Here is a 21,321-nt window from a genome sequence, read left to right as displayed (position 1 = left end):
AATATAGGACTGGGTTTTAGAGAAGGTATCTGAATTTGCGGTCTTAAGAACAGACCATCAGTAGTTGAAACCACTGGCGGTTGGTAAAATTATCCATGTATCCATTCATTAATCACAAGTGCAATGCACAGATGAAAAGAACATATAATACGCCTGTCGTGATGCTAACGCAGTAAATAAGTTATGAATGGCTTTGGAGTGAGCATTTACAGAGAAAAAAAAGTAAAATTGAGCATTTATTATGAACCAGAGTTCTATCTGCTTTAAGATTGCTCCTTTTAATCTTCAAAATAATATTATGAGGTAGATACTATCCTCATTTTACATTAAAAGAAATAGAGGAAGTGAATAGCTAAAAAAATTGCCTCATGTTACTCATCTAATAATCGCCAGATCTCATCATCTTTTGAATTTTGTTTGACTCTACTTACTAGCATATTTACTTAACGGAGTTTATGTACAGGAGGGAAAATTAAAACAGATGAAACCAATGTACCAAAAGACATGCAGTATTGTGAGGAAAGAAATATTGCAGGTAGCCATAAAAACTGCTGCTATGATTAAATATGTTTAATTTGGGAATAAGATGAAAGAGATTTCAGAAGGAACTATTTGAAATATAAATTATCTATCTAAACAGCTTTTAGCATTTTTCCTGTGGCACCAGGGACCTGCAAGCATCACTTTACTCTGGGTAGACATTCTCAGTCAGGTTCAAAGTTGATGTAACATAAAGCAGTAATAGCAAAAACAAGTAACTTAAATCAGAAATGCATGCTGTTGAAAAATGTTATTGGTGTAAAATTACATCAAGTTACATTTTTTGTCTCACAGAATATGTGGAGTGATTTTTGTTAACCAACATGGAATCATTATTGATTGATTCATTGGAGGTCTTTAGTCCTGTTTTGTTTTTTAATCATTGAAGTACAGTTGACATACAATGTTACATTAATTTCAAGTGTACCACATAGTGATTGGACAGTTGTATACGTCACTCAGTGCTTATCACAGTAAGTGTTGTCATCATTTGCCACCATACAACACTATTACCATATTATTGACTATATTCCACATGCTGTACTTTTCATCTCTGTGACTCATTTATCTTATAACTAGAAATACTTAATACCCTTTTCTCAATCCAGCTCCACTCTGGAAACCACTATTTTTTTTCTCTGTATATGAGAGTCTATTTGGTTTTTATTTAATTTGCATGTTCATTTCGTTGTTTTTTTTTAATTCCACAAATAAGCCAAATTATATGATACTTGTCTTTCTCTGTCTGACATATTACATTTAGCATAATATCCTCTAGGTCTGTTCACATTGTCACAAATGGCAAGATTTCATTGATTTTTATGTCTAATATTTCATTGTGTATATATATGTGTGTATATATATGTATATATATATAATGCACACACACATATACACATCTTTATTTTTTTTCACCTGTTGATGGATACTTAGGTCAGTTCCATATTTTGGTTTTTGTAAATAATGCTGCAACAAACATAGGTGTGCATATATCATTTTCTTTGGGTAAATACCCAGTACTGTGATTGCTAAATTATAGGATAGTTCTCTTTTTAATTTTGAGGGGAATCTCCATACGATTTTCCATAGTGGTACACCAATGTACATTCCTACCAACAGTGCACAGGGTTTCCTTTTCACCACATCCTCACACTTATTTCATCTCCTTTTGATTTTAGCCTTTCTGACAGGTGTGAGGTGATATCTCATTATAATTTTGATTTGCATTTCCCTGATGATTAGTGATACGGGGCATTTTTGTTATGTTGTCCATCTGTATGTTGTCTTGGGAAAATGTTTACTCAGGTCTTCTGACCATTTTTTTTTAATTTATTTATTCATTTGAGAGAGAGAGAGAAAGAGAGAGAGAGAGCAAGGGGAGGGGCAAAGGAAGAGGGAGAGAATCCCAAGCAGACTCCCTGCTGAGCATGATGCCCAATGCAGGACTCAATTCCATGATGCTGACCCAAACCAAAATCAAGAGTCAGACTCAAAACCAACTGAGCCACCCAAGAACCCCTGCCTATTTTTAAATCAGTTTATTGTTATTTTTTTTGGTGGTGGTAGGAGTTGGCTTATATAACTACTTTATATATTTTGGATATTAAATTTTTATTGGATATATCATTTGCACATATATTCTCCCATTCAATAGGTTGTCTTTTTGTTTTGTTGATGGTTTCCTTTGCTGCACCAAAGCTTTTTATTTTGATATTGTCCCAAAGTTTATTATAGGTTTTGTTCCTCTTGCCTAAAGAGACAAATCTGTAAATATATTGCTAAGGCTAATGTCCAGGAGGTTACTGCCTGTTTTGTTTTGTTTTTAGTTTTGTGGTTTCAATTTTCACATTTAGATCTTTTAGTCTATTTTGAGTATTTGTGTATATAAAAAGTGGTACAGTTTAATTCTTTTGCCTGTAGCTGCCCAGTTTTCTCAACAATACTTATTGAAAAAAACAAACAAACTATATTTTCCTTATTGGATATTCTTGCCTCCTTTATTGAAGATTAATTGACCATATAAGCATGGGTTTATTTCTGGGCTCTGCATCCTGTTCTATTGACCAATGTGTCTATGTTTTTGTGCCAGTGCCATACTGTTTTGATTACTATTGCTTTGTAGTGTATTTTTGAAATCTGTGATTATGATACTTCCAATTTTGTTCTTTCTCAAGATTGCTTTGGCTCTTTGAGGGCTTTTGTGATTTCATACAAATTTGAGGATTATTTGTTGTAGATCTGTGAGAAATACTATTAGGAATTGCATTGAATCTGTAGATTTCTTTGGGTAGCATGAACATTTTAACACTATTAATTCTTCTAGTCCATGGGCATGGTACATCTTTCCATTTGTTTGTGTCATCTTTAATTTTTTCATCAATGTTTTATAGTTTGCAGAAGACAAGCCTTTTACCTCCTTGGTTAATTTTGTTCCTAGACATTTTATTATTTGTGATGCAACTGTAAATGGATAATTGCTTAGAAGTGGGAATAGTGTGATTTAATTTCTTCACTTTTTCAATGTAATATACACTTCCAAATTGTTCTCTGTAGAGGTTGGAAGAATTAACACTTCAAAAAACTTTGCATTGGAGGGCTTGTTTACCTATACTCCTGTGGGATCTCTGTGTTAACAATTGTTTAATCTTTACTATTCTGCTAAGTGTAAGTAGTATTTAAGTATAATTTTAATTTGCATTTCTCTCATGATAAAAGAAGATAAGCAGCCTTTCAGAAGTTTAAGTCACTGGCACTTGCCCATTTTTATACTGTTGCTCTTTGTTAATTTGTTCTATTATTGTGTTAAAGAAATGAGTATTTGTTATATGAGTTGTAAATGTATCTCCATAAGGCATTTGGCTGTGTTAATTGTGATTCTTTTTTTTTTTTCCTTGTAAATTTCTTTTTTAAGTGTCTTGAATCTATCAAAAAAATTATGGCCATTTTAGTTGGTTTCAAAATAAAAGTAAAACCTTTTGATGACAATGTTATTATTTTTTAAATTATCCCATCTTTTTCTAGTACATTAATGACTCATTTTGTATGATTAAATTCTGTATCTATTTCCTTTAATCACCATAGCTTTAAAATAAATATTAAAAACTATTAGGTCTAGTGCATAATAATTCTGTCATCTTTTCCCAAAATGTTTATAGAATCTCTTTGTTGTTATAGTTTATTTATTTAACCAGATGAACTTTATTTTTTTTTTAAAGAGGACTTTTTAATACATTTATGTACAGAAAATTCAATAGCACACACTTAGCCTGTTTGGTGACCAGTTGTTTAAATTTTCCCTTTCCAGCTGGGCAATGTGAGCCACTGACTCTGGACCTGGGATGTTACCTCCCTGGTGACGATGAATCTCATCATATTTGTCATTGCAGTTGGTCTTGATAGCTTCTACCAGCTAGCCGGACCTCTTTTGTCTTCCAGGTTAAAGTGTAAAGGTGACAGTAGTACAAATCTTCCTGTGGACCAGGTGCCCCAGACTGGCTTTCTCATTGATAATGCAATAGGAAACCCCCATTTTAAGATACAGGGCAGGCAAGAAGACAACCAGCTCGATAGGATCCATATTATCATGTGCAATCACTACCAGATGAACCTTCCTGTCTTCCACTAAGGAGGTAACAATATTAACCCCAGTTCAAAAGACAGGTGCCCTCTAAGTGAGGACATGCCCTTTGCCATCAGCTTTTTTCTCAGCCTTGGCCAACAATCTCTGTTTCTTCTCTTGCTTTGTGTCCGGTCTGTATTTGTGGGCTAGCTTGAACAGTAGAGTAGCTCTTTGGCAGTCCAGAACCTGAGTGAACTGGTTAATCATGGGAGGCACTTGTAGATGTTTCTAGAGAATAGCCTTTTGCTGAGGCAGCCTGATGTAGTGGGCCATTTGACAAAGCATGTGAGGTTGCTTTTGGACTGAATGTCATCTCCAGTGCCAAAATTCTTGGGCCTTTTCTCAAACAAGGGATTGACCACCTTCTTGGCCTCCTACTCTTTGTCAACAGCAGGGGCCAGGGCCACCTTATTCCCCTTAGCCTTCTTCCCTTTGGGCAACTTCAATGGCCAGAGGAGAAAGAAAGCAATGATGCAAACTTCAGGATCAGTTTTTCCCCTTTTAAAAAACTTTTTTTTTTTCCTGTTATTGTATAGTAAATTTTCTGTTTATTATTTGTATGTTGGAAGGATACTAGTTTTAGTAGATTAACTTTGGGCCTGCTTACTTTATTGAATTATCTTCTTATTTATAGAAGTTTTTAGTTGATTCTCTTGGGTTGTCTAGAAATAAAATAAAACTGAAAATAATTATACCTTATAGATTTATATCTGGTGTTATGCCTATTTTTTGTTCTCTTTTTAAGTTGCATTAGCTTTTATCCCAGAAAAAATATTAAATAACAATAATGGTGGTAGATATCTTTTATCTTTAATGTGATACTTCCATTGTAAAGGTATGAGTATAGGCCTCATTGTAAGTTTTAATATCTAGCTTTATAGGTTCTTCCACAGCAAACATTTCAAAAGATCTTTATAATTTCCTAGTTATCTATTTGTCATTCTGAACTTTAAAAAAAAAATAGTCTTCAATCAAATCCATTTGCTGATCTTTTTTGGAATTGCATTAAATATGTTTGTTAATTTGTGAGACATTTCACTTTATGACAATAAAACATTTTTTTCTTCCCATGATTGTTTCCCCATTGATTCAGGAATTATTTCAAGCTATTGAATGAAACTGTGGGATTTGTGTATGTGTATGTATTTGTGGCTTGCTTTGTTTTTCACCTATTCTTTCTTACAGTTGAGGTGCCATTGTGTTTGAGATATTCTACTTTTCATTTCCATTTCTGATTATTTTAATTTGTAGGTAAAGTATAGACCTTGTAAATTTAGCACATTCTCAGGCATCTGAGATAACATTTTGTTATTTTAAATAACATTGGTATTTTTGTGGTGATAACAGGCATCCTTGTTTAATTCCTGATTTTAATAGAAGTTGGTTTTGTTCATCAATAGATAATGTTGGCTATAATGCTTTGTTAAAGCATCTTTATTATGTTTAGATAGATTGCTTGTAGTCCTGTTTTGCTTCATAGTTTTTCCCCTCAAATAACTGCTCTGTATGGGCAATGAATACAGCAAGTAACAATTTCTTGCCTTATGGACTTTATATTCTGAAAGGAGAGGATGCAGATAATGATAATCATGGTTATGATGATAATAATAGTAACACCCACAGAACAATAACAGCATCAGCAGCAACAAAAACAGTAATTATGTAATATGAAAGAAAGTGATGATTGTTACAGGAAAAATAATTTTGTATGGGGGATGGGGTGCTTAAAGATGTGTTTAAAGTAGGCTTAAGTGAGGCCCTCAATGACAAAGTGATCTCTGAGTTAAGAACTGAAGGAAAAGAAGAAGCTAACAATGCAGCTATCAAGAACATTCAAAACAGAGAAGTAAATCTCTGGTTCTAAAACCAGAAGAAACTTGGCATGTTTGAGAAACAGCATGGGAGAACAGTATGGCTAAAGCTGAGTAAAGAGAGAGAGAAAAGAATGAGATCAGAAACATAAATTTTTAGGGGCCAGATTATGTAGAGCCTGAAGGGAATGACATCAAGAAAGAAATGAATGAGAGGAGGGAAACTGTTGACAATAAATTTAAATAATTATTTGTGAACTGTTGCCATAATAGGGAAGGAGCAGAAAGGGGAGAAATAAAGTGGGAGCTGGGGGAAAAAAATGGAATAGAAAACTTATTTTTTAAGGTGAATAAATAGCAGTCCATCTACACATCGATAGGAAAAATCCTGTGAAGGGCGATGATTTAATAATACAGGCAAGAATTAGAAGTCCTGCTGGAGCAATGTCTGAAAGCAGATGGGAAGATAGGGGTCCTTGTGCACAATGGAAGAGTTGTACATAGTTCAAGCATGATAACACAAGAGGAAAGTATGTGAATACAGACACAGGTAGATGGATGAGTAGATCTGGTGGTGGTGGAAATTTACTTCTAATTGCTTCTATTGCTTTATAAAATAGGAAGCTAGGAGCAAGTATAGGAAATAAAGCAACAGAGGTTTCAGACAGGGGTATCAACTAGAAATCTAAGGTAGTATATCTCAAATTATCTGTGGTGAAGGACTAGATTCTTTTTGTTTGTTTTTATTTCTAAAACATGGTGGAATACTTTTGAAAATTACAATAGAATTATTCAAAAAATCAAAGTGTAAATAAGCATAAAATACAAATCCAATTTAAAAATATTCATAATACATAAAATTACTATGTCAAATTGTAACCAAACCAATGTGGGTTCACTCCTTGGTGATTCAGAAACTGCTCTAGGTTGAGTTGTCACACAAAGAAAATTTTATTTGCAGCAAATAAGATCACAGGGAATAGCTTCTGAAGCCATGACTCCCAGAGAAAAGGAATCCTTTTATTTAAGGTTTGGAAGAATATTTAGATAGGGAAGCCTTGTCTTTGTATGTAGAGGTAGAGATAAGGTCATGCATGTGCCTTAAGGAAACATGTCTATAATGAGGTAAAGGAACTCATCGGTCATTCTAGAGGTCACTCCATGGTCCTTTTTATGCAGGCACCCGTCAAAGATTAAGCTCAAACTTGTTTGAGTGGCTTGGGCTGGCTGAAGGGCTGTCAAAGCAGTTGCCATCACTCAAGGGGCTAGAGGTGGTTTTGCTTTTCATCTGTCTGAGTTGAGAGATAAACTAGAAAGAACAGCTTAAGGAAAGATGTGGGACAAAGATGAGTACAAGCAGGTGGACAGTAAAGGCAGGTCTTGGGGTCTAGCTGATGACAAAATTGCTATAAAATATCCCAAATGTTTTCTTTTAACTCTGTTACATATATTGTAGGCTGGTAGTAAATATGTCATAGACTGTCCAGAAGCTAAGGACCATGTTTTGAATGGCACTGATGCATAAGAGTAGGTGACAGTAAACCAAAGAAATATAATTACTGTGATTCCTGAGATTATGATCATAATTGTAAAATTAGACTATTAGGAAGAAAAAATATTTTCCTTCTACCTTTCTAGATGTTTGCCTGGGGCTCTGTATCAAAAGACTGATTAATAAGAGAAAACAGAAGCTTATTAACATATATACATATGAGAGGAACTCAGGGATGGGTAACTGAGAGTTGGTTAAAATTTGGGCTTATATAGCATTTTAGCAACAGAACAATGCAATTTTAGAGAAGCCATAAGACAAAAAGGAAAAAGACCTTGAATCTCAGAGGTAGTGTACTGGGGGAAGGTAAATATATGGTAACTAATGCAAGATAAGAGCTAGTTAGTAAAGTTTGTTATGTGCAGTCCTCTGGTGCTGTCTCTCCCAGGCTGATAAAGGCCTAAAGTTTCCTGTGATTAAATTTTGTCCTTCCTAGTAGAGAGGGGAAGGCAGACATCTTTGCGAATTTATCTCCTTGTTCTAAGCAAACAGGGGCAAGGCAGGGAACTTTCCTTGTATCTGTTTCTTCTTAATAGCCTTCAGCTCAAAATAATCCTTATGCCAGAGTGGCATAATTTAGAGTGGCATATTTTGCTAGCTATACTATTTAGCATGATTTTGGGGGTGTTCCTTTTTCTTCCAGCCATATTTGCCTGTGTGGGTGGGTACAGGTACAGAGTTGCAGCACTGTTGAAGCACAAATGGATACAGAAGTTGAAGGTGTATTCAGTGGAGTAAATAAATGATTGGGCATAGGATTTAAACTGGTTATAAAAGGAAGAAAGGGCATAGGAGAGGTAAGGGCAGACAGTTGAAAATGGATTAACGATCTAAAGGGTTGAAGGCTTGTGGGGTAAATTACTAAGGTTAATGAGCTGGAAGGGTGAGAGATTGTGTTCATAGAATGGGATACTGGAAATCGAAAGTATAGAGATTACATATTTTGGGAATGGCAAGTTTGGACTATAATCATGAGAGTGGCTCGTTGAGGTATGGGGAAGAACATGATCATTTGAGGAGAAAAGGTCAAGAATCCAACAGACTTGTCTACAGTATTGGAAAAATCATCTTCATATGTGCTAAAATCATGAAGAATTAATCAGGAATTATTTTGGAGAAGGAGTAAGGAAGGAATAAGAAATTTCAAGGATATTCCTGAACCAAGTCAGAGTTGTGATGAGGATAATGGTGCCATCAGAGGATCAAAGGGTGGACACTTTTTAGGGATGGAGATGGGAAAATTATCCAGAAATTGCAGTGAGCTTCAAAACCTCCAGACTCAAATAGTAAAGGGGGAAGAAGGATATGGATAGAAAACAGCTATCAACTGAAGAAGCTCAGGGGAAACTGTGTCCTTGAGTGAAAACCAGGTTGCAGGCAGAATAAAAATGCTGAAAGGAATGTTAGGAGGTTCAAAATACAAAGAATTTATTGATGACAGACATTCCATTTTAAAGGCTCAATAGAAGGTTTTCCTGGGTTCAGATAGGGCCAGAAAAATGCTATGGGCACATTGTTGGCTTAGATTCTAGTTTGTGAGACTTGAGCTTCTTGTAGCTACCTGACCTAAACGGTGGTGTAGAGAACAGATAGAGATCAGATCTATATATGCATCAGTATTAAACAGCTCCACTTTTCTGTTTTTCCCTCCATGTACATGGAATGGGGTTCTCTTGTTTATTAGGTATATCCTTTTTTGACATATTTATTTATTTGACAGAAAGAGAGCACAAACAGGGGGAACATCAGGCAGAGGGAAAGGGAGAAGCAGGCTACTTACTGAGCAAGGTGCCAGACGTGGAGCTCCATGTGGGGCTGGATCTCAGGTCCCTGGAATCATGACCTGAGCCAACAGATGCTTAACCAATTGAGCCACCCAGGTGCCCCATTAGTTATATCTTATGATCTGGACACAATATCAGGGCAGGACACAGTATCCCTGGGTTGTTACACTGCAGCCAGTTCATCGTTAGAACTCATCAGGAAAGATAGTGTTCCCCCGTTGTGCAAAGACAAGTCAGTGGAGGAAGTCATAGATATGTATAGGCACCATTCTGGCTGTAGGAATAAAAGAATGTCCACAAAAGGGAGAGAGAAACCAAGAACAAAATGATGACTAGAATATAAGCCATGAGTTTTGAAGTGCACTTCCTTACTTCTCCTTCTGTGTTCATTTTCCATCTTAGAATATTTTGACATTCTAGAACAACCTGCCCATGCATAGACTCATGTCTCCTTTTAACCATCTATGCACTTCTGTAACTGTGCCTATGCCCTACCCTCAATATATAACATTTTCAAAGAAGAGGGAGGAAAAATGAACCATGACTCTTTTAGACTCTGGACAGGTGTTGCTTCCATCCTGCTGCTTTGAAGGGGTCAATATAGCAAATTTGTTTATAACACAATTGTTCGGGTATTTATTTTCATTCCTTTCTTAACTTTAAACTAATTCCATTTTACCCAAAGAAGATTATTGTCCAGGGCATTCAACTGTTTTTCATGCTTTCTCATTCTCCAGATACTTTGATTTAAACATTATTCTTTCATTGCTATTTAATTCCTTAAAAAAATAATTTCCCTTTTTCCTTTCCATATCCTTAACTTTGGTATTTTCCCAAGCACCTAGATAGTGATCAAGACAAATATATTTTGATTTTCCAGTGCATTAGATTTACAGTCTGGAAAGGGGAAAGTGAAAGATTAGTGGTCCCCAAAGCAGGTATTGCTGATTTTGTAATCTTACTGTATATATGTATACAAGCCCTCATGCCCACCCTTCTGAAGATATTTATAGCAATAAAATATGCATAGAAACATCGTGGGTCCTTTCCCTATATATTAAATTAGCAAAGCTGTTTCTAAATGTCCTGAAACATATGGAAAAGTGTCACTCAATAAAAGGTTGAATGGGATCATTTTGTACATTTTAATTGGTACTTTCAGGTATTTTTTTCCTGTCTGTTTCATTTGCTCCTTTACCTCTTCAATCATGTAATAAGGTTTCTTCATCCCAGTCTGAACAATGTGAAAATTAGGTATATTGGGGACATTAGGTAAGCTAAAAAGGGATAGAAATAGGTGAACGCTATCACAAAGTAGGCTTTAAGACAACAAAAAGGACGACCTTGGAACTATAAAGCTGGGTATAAAAATGAGAGGAAAGCGGAATATCACAGAATAGCTCCACAAAGAGAAATTAACAGGACTAGATACCTCAAAGGACAGAGAAATACTATATTCTACCTTATATTTGTTTGAGCTTCTTAAAAGGATTCTATTATACCTTAGGTGGGCGGTATATCATTTTAGTTTCTACAAATTTATGAAAACAAACAAATAAACCACAAAGAAGCTGAGTGAGATAATGTGGTACAAGTTCCCAGTTAACTGTTAGACTTTGTAGAATTGTCCTGGGATTTCGTATACCTGAAGGGAGAGGAGGAAGAGAAGCTGCAGGCTGTTATATATCAGTGACCTTAGGAATCAAACCTACCAGAACAATGCATACACATTTCTTTTTTTTTTTTTTTTAATTTTTTATTTATTTATGATAGTCACAGAGAGAGAGAGAGAGAGAGAGAGACAGAGACACAGGCAGAGGGAAAATCAGGCTCCATGCACCGGGAGCCCGACGTGGGATTCGATCCCGGGTCTCCAGGATCATGCCCTGGGCCAAAGGCAGGCACCAAACCACTGCGCCACCCAGGGATCCCCTGCATACACATTTCTTTTTTTTTTTTTTTTAATTTTTTTTTATTTATTTATGATAGTCACAGAGAGAGAGAGAGAGAGAGAGAGGCAGAGACACAGGCAGAGGGAGAAGCAGGCTCCATGCACTGGGAGCCCGATGTGGGATTCGATCCTGGGTCTCCAGGATCGCGCCCTAGGCCGAAGGCAGGCGCCAAACTGCTGCGCCACCTAGGGATCCCTGCATACACATTTCTAAATTTGGTGAGATCACCAAGCTATATTTTATTTCACTGACAATTTTAGCTCTTTCTTTGCTACTACATCCTATTTATGCTTTCCTTTTATATGAAAATGAAATTTCAAAATGAATTTTATTTTGTTTCTAAAAAGTCAGACTTTAAATGGGAAAATAAATTAATGAATGTGCTTTATTTGCTTTCTCTCTCTATCCCTCTGTCCTTCTGTTCCTTCGTCCCTCCCTTCCTTTCCTCCTCTCCTCCTCCCTTTTTTATTTTCTCTCCTCCAGTTATTTTCTGCTTTATATATATATACATATATTTGTCTTTTCTTTCTTAAAAGAGCTAAGAATTTATACTTTTGGAACTAATCTCAACTGAGACATGCCACAATAGCTTGCCAAATATCTAGGAAATGCATCTATTTCCTTCTTAAATTTTTCTCCTCTATTATACCAAATAGGAAAATGTAGGGGCCCTGGGTGGACTGCCCCAAAATGTGCCACATTGACATAAAGACTGTTTCAAGTTAAAAGTGATTAAAAAAAAAAAAAAAAAAAAAAAAACCCTGGAGGATGCAAGAAAGGTTCTCTGCCTCGCCCATAATTGCCTAAATTTATACTAGAAAGGAGAGCCAGCAACATGAAGAGGCATATTAACAGAAGCCCCTTTACCAAAGGAACTCATCTAAATAATAGAATATTCTTATTTTTCTAAACATCTCCTTTCCCCTTCTTGCTAATGAGTTTTCTTCTCTTTGTATCCTCAGGTTTCTCTCCAACTCCTTAGCTCAGATAAATTGGATATTGTCTCATTGTCTTTAGAAATTCTTGTCTGTGTGGATTATGCCCCTCAGCCCCACCCCCCACCCCGTGATTATGCTTATTAAATTTATTTTCTCCTATTAATCTGTCTCATGTCAATTTGATTCTTAGTCCAGCTAGAGGGACCATAGGACAGAGGAAGGTCTTCCTCCCCAATGAAAGTATTTAAGAAGTGACTAGAGAAGAGCAAAATCAGTTTAGTAAAGCGAAATTAGAAAATTGTGAGGAAAAAGTAGTTAGTTTCCAATCTCCAAAATATGTGACAATTGGAAGTATACAAGTAAACTATTGGTTTGGAAGATGTTTTAATTGGCTAATGAAGCTATTATTTCTTGGAAAGAAGGTAGTTTTGAGGGTTAGTTATTATATTTAGACAGAAGGATGCTAATTCAATACCTCACAAACAAAATATGACTGGAAATTTGATCATTATATCTTGTAATTTTTTGTATCAGAGAATTTATTTAGAGAGAATAAAACTTAATAACTCATAGAACATAGTTTTAAAAAAGGTATGTATATATAAGAAAAGCATTTTGAATATCTGTTATTAATCTAAGTAGAAACCAGATACAGAGATAAGCATTTGAAATAGTTAAGGAAGCTATCAGTTATATATGCATATTTAACATTTCTCACTTTAAAAGACCAAAATTAGCACTTTAAAAGTTACTAAAGAAGGGGTGCCTGAGTAGCTTAGTCAGTTAAGCATTTGCCTTAGGCTCAGGTTATGATCCCAGAGTCCTGGGATCCAGTCCCACAGCAGACTCCCTGCTCAGCGAGGAGCCTGCTTCTCTCTCTCCCTCTGCCCCTGCCGCAGCTTGTGCTCATTCTCTCTCACAAAAATAAATAAATAAAATATAAAATCTTAAAAAAAAAGTTACTCAAGAAAACATAATCACCATCTGGTGGAAAAGCAAAGAAATTGTTATTTTAAGGGATTTATTTTCTTTGGGTGTACTTTAATCGTAAGTCATTAAGTGATATACCTCTACCTTTTTGAGGCAGAGGTTTAGATGTGATGATGTTATAAATCCTTCAGATATGGTCTACTATGATATCTTTGAAATATCCAATTTGTAACAGGATTTATAGATTGCTTTTAAACAAGTTTTTTTTTTTTTAAGATTTATTTATTTATTTGAGAAACAGAGAGAGAGTGAGAGAGAGACAGTGCAGGGGGTAGAGGCAGAGGGACAAGAAGAGAGAGTCTTAAACAGACTATGCCGAGCTCAGAGCCTGCCTCCAGGCTCACCCTGGGACTCCCCACAGGGCTCAATCTCAGGAGCCTGACATCAAGACTCTCAGATCACAGCCTGGGCTGAAACCAAGAACCTAATGCTTAGCCTACTGTGCCACCCAGGTGCACCTAAACAAGCATAGTTTAACATTCCCCATGGATTATTACTTTTAGTCTGACAATAACTCCGTAAGATTTACTCTTCATTTTTCCATGTCTCAGATGAAGAAACTGAGATTTACAAAGATTTAATACCTTGCCAATATCTCATTGCTGATAAACAGCATTATTGGATTTGATTCCAAACCAACTCTGTCTCTTTCAAGGGCTGGTGCTCTCTAAAACATATAAATTGCTTAACTCAGAAGCTTACCCTTAAAAAGTCCCAATAAAGCAATTAACATCATGTTTTCCTTTTTGTTAAAAGCTATGAGGTCAAAATTCCAGTGTACAATCATGGTGGACTCCATAATGTGAAGTTAATTGAAGGGCATCTTAATTAATATCTGATGTTTTCTGATTATAACTACTTGTTCTGAAGCCCTGTCTGGATTCTCAGAGCTTAGCCTAGACTAATGAAGCAGAATGAGTAAAGTAAAATAAAACAATTATTTTCTATCTGAAGAAGGAGTTGCCTTGGTTTCACATTTCCTTCATTTCAGATCCAAGAGCAAAATGATGAGCCCACTTTAGAATCATAAACTTATAAAAATTTGGAGTTAAAAGTAAAAACACCAGAAATATTCTAGATAATTATGACAATTTATGCCAGTTTTTATCTCATTACTTAATTTGTACCAGATTGCTATTTAGAGTTTATAAGCTATATCACAAAAAAATTTCCATTTGATATAATTATAATATATAGTATCTAAGGTAGGAAATGTTGAGTTGAAATATTGCCCTATGTGTATGTTAGAAATGGTTAAATATGGTCGATTTCATATGTTTCAAGGGAAATATGATACCTGTTTAGAGTGAACTCAGGCATAAAGGAAAACATAAAATGATCTAGGTGAGTAGTATAGAGCCATCAAATTCACTTTAAAAAGGAATAGTCATATCCCCAAAGCCTTTTCCATTAGATTCTCAAAACAGAAAAAAATAAAGTAAAATCTACTTCCTTCACTGATGGTTTGATTATCAAGAAGCCAGTGTTTGGTAAAAACTACTTTAATCCATGTATTGATTTCTTTAAAATTTTCAGTTGTGGAATCTATTGGTCTTCAGAGAGTCCAACCCCTGTTTTTCTAGAAAGTCTGCTAATCTATAGAGAGCTACAGTAAGTGAAAGATGCCAGTGTTTCAGCATAGTTCTAAATGATTGAGTATTTCCTCCCTGCTTTTGTTGTTGTTGTTGTTGTTGTTTTACATAAGTAACCTATCCCCCCTCTCTATGAAAAGTATTTCCTGGTGATCATGTTCCATAATACAAACTTAGGACTATTATGGATCATCAGTCTAATAGATATCCATTTGCTTGTTGAAATTAATATGTAAGACCCTCCTCAGGCCAGGACTATACAGTATTCATCTCAGTAGGCCCTGCTCTGTAAGCAGAGTTCTTTATACATAGTAGACATTTAATGGCTTTCTGGTATTAAACTGCATTGAAAGAAATAATGAAAGGTCTCTTGGGTTTAACATTGAAGGGTGTTCTTGGTCTTTAATATCTTAGCAGGATATGCATAAATTACTTCTGATTTATTGCTTTAGAGTTCTGCAGGACTATGTACTTTTCCTGTGCAATTAAAGTACTTTATGCAGTAATCTTAAGACTATGATGGAGTACATTCATGGGTATGGCATATTTGACTCAGTCGTTTGGGAAGAAGATGAAATAATCTCCCAAATGCTAATGTGAAGCTACACTCTGTTCTATCACTTTATAAAGAGAGTATGTCTACCATCTTATTTTTAATTGAAAATTCCTAGAATATTTAACAACTGTTTTGAGAGATTATGCATAGAGACCACTAAATAAAATGTATAGAAAGACTCTGTAGGGAGAGAATCTGTTAGAGGGATTTGGAAAAGCCCTCAGGCCTGCCTTTTTCTTTTTCAATTTAGAGGGCCTGGTTTCTCTTTTACAACAAATGAGTGAAAGAACTTTCAGATGATTTTAACAGTTCACAAATGTGTTGCCTGGTTTTGACAAGGGCTTCTATAATATCTCAAAACTATGTTAAAGATGGAGCATTTAGCAACCCAGGAAGACAATGACTATAAAACACAAAATTAACTCATCAAGTTACTGTAATTTTCTCTCCCTTTGTCTCCAGCTGATTAGTGCAAATTAACTGCCTGAGCAGTTAGCATGCAATATGGAAATCTTTGATATCTACTGAGAAGGCAGGCATTTTTTTTTAATCTACATCTATGTAAAATTCCAGAATTCCCTATAGAGATTGTCTACTGTGATTATTAATATTGCTTTCAACTTTAAGAATATGTTTTATGTTTGTTTTTTGAGTTTTGAAATTTCTAATATTGGGTCATGTTGGTGGCTAAGTGGTTGGCCTGCCTTTGGTTTGGGTTGTGATGGGGGAGGGAGGTACTGATATCAAGTCTGGCATTGGGCTCCCTGCAGGGAGCCTCCTTCTCCCTCTGCCTATGTCTCTGCCTCTTTCTCTGTGTCTCTCATGAATAAGTAAAATCTTTAAAAAAAAAGAAAAATTTTAACCTTAATTTATTAAAACAGATTTATAATCTTTACAAATTCCTATGTAGGAATTACGCACACACACAATTAAAATAAAAAGAGAGAGAAGAGAAAAGAAAATGAGATGTAATTATCTCATCCCTTACATGAAGGTAATAAACATCTCGCTGGATTATTGTAAGAGTGAAAATTCAATAACATATTTTAAAAATTTAGAACATAGTCTGATCCACACTGTTTTTAACGTGAGTTTTAAGATTATTTTCATTAAGCACATAGAATTAGATTAATAAAATATGCTACTTATTTCAGTCTCTTCACTCTCAGAGAAGGAAATATTTAGGAAATTTCTTTTAGTAACATTCCATATAGTCCTAGAGAGAGCTTAATAAACATGTGAATTGCTATTCCAAAAAAGTCAGCTCTTGACTAGCTATTTGAAAAAGATGTATTATGTTAACAAGGTGGTTAAAAAGGGCATCAGTTATGGAAAAGAAAAAAGTCATATACTTGTTCAGAAGTCAACTGATTTTTGGTGGAGTGAATCTAGAAGAGATAATAGTTATTTGGTTGTGGTATATGATTATCAAAACTACCTAAAACTAAAAATCAGGAGGGTATTTTGTCTCCTTTAGCTATGGAATAGTTAGCAGATCTTTCAGGGAGAAAAATATTTACTACAAACTGCATTCAGTATATTTGAATCCTCCAATCTTTAAATTTTATTTCTGAATTAAAATATTAAAGTATTCTTATTGATAGAATATTCCCATTGATTAATCACTACATAGTAATTAATGCGTTCATTTAGAAGAACGTTTTAATCAAGGATCACCAGGTTCTGGACTTTTGTGTAGGGAGTTGGCACTAAACAAGGAACAGTCTAGTTCCTTCACTCAAGTAAGTTAATGTAGAATGGAAGGCATACAAAAGGATGAATTTTATGAATGATACATTCAAGAAAAGTCTGAATTTATTTTTGTAATTCAAACCAGAACCTTATTTTTGCTTTAGAACAGACAACCAAATTCTCATTTACAGACAAGTAACATATCCCAAGAACATGTCCCATGCCAGGAACTGACCCATTGGCTCTGTGTTTCTCATACTTGTCTGAAGTGAGGAACTTGATTTAAAAAGATACTCTCATGGCACTATTTAACCTATTTTGGCTTATTGGCTTATTATCTTCAGAGTTGACCTAGGAATCCATATGTATATATTGGACAAGAACCTAGGCACTTCATTATAATTTAGTTAATTCAAGAAAGACTAGTATATTTTAGAAACTAGTCATTTGTTTAGCTATTTATGTTTTTGTTTATTATTTAGGTTTTGTTTATTTGGTGGAGTGGCATAGCAAGTTAATTATTTCAGTTTAATTCATCTTCAAAGCCAACACCTTGAATTTCTAAGACTGACATCTATAGAAATCCAATACTCCCATTGTTTGAAATAAGCCTATTTCACCCTTATTTGGGACCCTACTATGGTACTGTTTTTCAATTTTATTCTTTGAACTATTTTTTCTCCTAATACTCAGATGTTTGAAATGTGTTCACATGTTCAATACTTAACTGTAAAGTTAGGAATTACTATATAACTGGGGAATGAAAGCAGGAAGGTAGTCTACTATGCGTTAGTCTCATAATAAAATCAAACCATGATATTTTTAAGCATTCCAATTTTTCTGTGATTCTTTTCTTACTCTCTTTCCTTTTTCCCATTCTCTATTAAATTGCTTCAAGTTAAAACTACTTACCATCTGTCCTTTAGTATCTGATACAGTTTGATTTAAAAATATTTTTAAAAGATACATTACAAGTGTTTTAAAACAAACCCCACTAGAAGTAACATGAAACACAAAGAACTAGAGATGCCTGGGTGGCTCAGTGGTTGAGCGGCTGCCTTCAGCTCAGGGCTTGGCCCCACATCTGGCTCCCTGCGAGGATGCTGCTTCTCCCTCTGCCTAGGTGTCTGCCTTCCCTCTGTGTCTCTCATGAGTAAATAAATAAAAATCTTAAAAAAAAAAAAAAACAAAAAGAAAGAAAGAAACACAAAGAACTAACTCCAAGAGCAATGGCATTAAAATTCAAGCACATGTAAAATCTGTTCACTTGGAATTATTAAAAAAAAGAAAAAAAGTGAAGTAAACAAATATGTATTTCTTATTCTACAGGGACCATGTTATCATTCCATTCTTAAAATAGATGAAATTACATTAATTATATTGATGTGGAGATAGGAAAGGGTCAATAATAAATGAAAATGTACTACAGTCATTCCTAGGTTTGCTTGTTATCCTAAGTAATAATCTAAAAAAAGGATCAAGTAAAAATTTAATAAAATCTGTTAGAAGTATGAAACAGAGACATAAACATGAATGGACAGCTTAATATTATGTATAAGCCAACAAGTGTATGTAAGTGATCAAAGAATAGCAACACGAGTTACAGAATTGAAAATGGGCCACCTCATAAAATATGCAATCAAAGGAAAATCAGAATGGATGATCAATGCATGGTAAGAACAGGGAAATAGCTGAGTGTATATATAGTATTTAATTGCCATTCTTATTTGGGCAAAGTGATTTTTGTTGAGGTGGGATATTAGAAAGGGCTCTGAATTTATGATCTAAAAAATTATTGTTATGGACTTATTTCTGTTCCTTCCTATACTACCTTGAGGAAATCACATAAATTTTCCAAGCCTCAATTTACTCTACTGTAAAAGTGAAGATTATACTAATTTACATGCTACTTTCTAAGGAGCCCTGGGATTTGGTAGAAGTTCTTCAGGAGCTGTGAGGGATATGGTGGACCTATGGAATTATTAATTAAAACTGGGGGAAAAAAAACTGGGGGGCCTAAGCATGTAATACGTAACTGGAAAAACCTTATCTAAAGATTAAACTAAAGATGAGAATTATATTCCAATTAGAAGGAGCATAAAAACGATTATCTGGATAATTCAACTTCCACATCATATTTTACTGAATTGCCTAGATATGTTAACAGAAATTATTTAAAAGATGAAATATTGACTATTAGCTTCAATTCATTGTGAATATAAGAACTAATTTTAATTCAATTTCCATAAATTAATGTGATAAATTTATATAATGTTCTATATATAAACATATACCTCTATAGGATATCCACATTTTGAAATGAAAATGATAAATTTTCCTCTTCAGAATTGTCACTATTTTAATATGCTAATGGTAAGTTACTGTAATGGGACAGAAGTATATGAATGTGACACACACAATTATTTTGTTTTAGGAATAAAAATGTGATCATCACATTTAACATCACATTGTCAAAATAAACATATTGTTATTTACAGAACTAGTTCTGAAACATATGTTTCTTAGGAAAAAAGAAAATTCTCCATTATCGTCATTTAGAATAAAAATGCATTTTGATTTGTTAGTACCCAATTACAGTAATGCAGGCAAAACATGGAGAGCACATACAGATTCAATTAGTCATTTTCTTTTAGAATGTTATTTCAGAATGTAAGAGAGTAGTTGATCATCCTATATAATTAGGTTTTATTAAAACCCATAAAAATTCTGTTTTTCTGCCTCCCAAACACCTTAATGAAAGTAATATCCTCCCAAATGACCCCTAGGCCTCCAGTTTTCTCCTTCCTGAACCCATTCCCAGTCCTTCCTTCACACTTCGGCTAGAGGTCATCCTAGAACTCTTGCAACCAGGTAAATCTTGCTACTAAAATCTTCAGTTGCTATTCCATTGCTTAGATAAAATACTAATGATTAATATGGTTATTTTCAGCTTTTCACAAGTTGATCCAACCTATTGCTATTGACTGAATTTGTGTGTCCCCTCAAAATTCAAACTATCAGCCCTCTACCACACCCTACCTCTGCCTTTCAGAATTCTATTTATCATATATCAGTCTAAGTACTCTATGTCCAACTACTCTGTGAAGCCTTTCTTCTTTGTATTCTTGGAGTAGGATATGCCTCTACCAAAATACTTTTCATAGCTGAGTATATCTGTGTGATACCTTGAAACAATTGTCAACAGCTGCTAAATAATTGAGGACTGTTACCCATATTTTGTGGTTATCCTTAATGGTCAGCTCAGTCCTTAGACCAATCATTCCCCTCATTTGCTTCATGATACTTGTTATTTTATACTTGTATTTGAATTTCTTTCTTTTCAGACACTAAACATGTTGAGGGTAGAAAGGTCAGTAGAATACTTCAACTAGGAGTATTGCATCTATTATACAACTACTAGTATTGCATCTAGTAATGCATCTATTAATAGAGAATGAATAGGACTGAAAATCCAAATTTGTCTCGTGACTTTCACAAACCTTTCCACCATACTTCAAGGGCCAGCCTGTGACACATGCTACCTATTTGACTATCTACTCTTGTTTCTTGATTTATATTCTGTTCCTTGCCCAGTACCCTGGTAAAATGTCTGCTAGATCATAGCATTTCTCTTCAATGAACTTGCCAATGGCTTCACCTATCTCTCAAAGTAAACACAAAATCTTCTGAATAGCTAAAGTTCTCATATAAGCCTTATATAATCCTGCCTTTCTTTACCTCTCTGACCTCACGACCCATATGTAGCTCTCCCTTTCTTCATACCACTCCATAGTTCCCATAGTCATGTTGCTGCCCCCAAATATGAAGTGTACATATGTACCTAAGGCTTTAGGTAGCATAGGTCTGGAGTGCTCCTCGCTGGGAGATAGGGATGTTGCCCCATTTCCTGAGTATTTATTTCTCGGTAGGGTCTCCCCTGCCTATGTAATTCAAAACTAAATCCCTCTCCTGGTGTTCTTCAACTCATTTTATGCTATATATTTCTTCACAGCATTATCAACATATAAGAGTATAAATATTTTACTTACTTAATGATTCTATCTACTCTACTAGAATTTAAGCACTAAAGGAGTAGGGTATTTTGTTTTGCTTTGTTTTGTTTTCTTTGTGTTCACTGCTGTATATTCAGCTCCTACAACAATACCTGCCCCTATAAGTAGCTATTTAAAAAAAAAATTTTTTTTGGTGACAAAATGAATATTTCTAATTTTAACATTATTGTAGGATTAACTGATAGATTATATTAATTCACTTGCTGAAAATATATGATGAAG

At 34.7% G+C, this 21,321-nt stretch overlaps 1 protein-coding gene and 1 pseudogene across 1 annotated transcript in view; one reads left to right on the top strand and one right to left on the bottom strand.

Annotated features, from left to right (window-relative positions):
• Positions 1-21,321, top strand: part of LRP1B (LDL receptor related protein 1B) — a 1,837,374-nt gene that overhangs the window by 992,372 nt on the left and 823,681 nt on the right. The gene's annotated exons all lie outside the window — the stretch shown is intronic.
• On the bottom strand, positions 3,788-20,832 carry LOC112649674 (60S ribosomal protein L7a-like; annotated as a pseudogene).

Source organism: Canis lupus, chromosome 19, assembly GCF_003254725.2.
Source record: "Canis lupus dingo isolate Sandy chromosome 19, ASM325472v2, whole genome shotgun sequence".
In the NCBI taxonomy this organism is placed as follows: Eukaryota; Metazoa; Chordata; class Mammalia; order Carnivora; family Canidae; genus Canis; species Canis lupus.
This window is presented reverse-complemented; position numbering and strand designations above follow the sequence as displayed.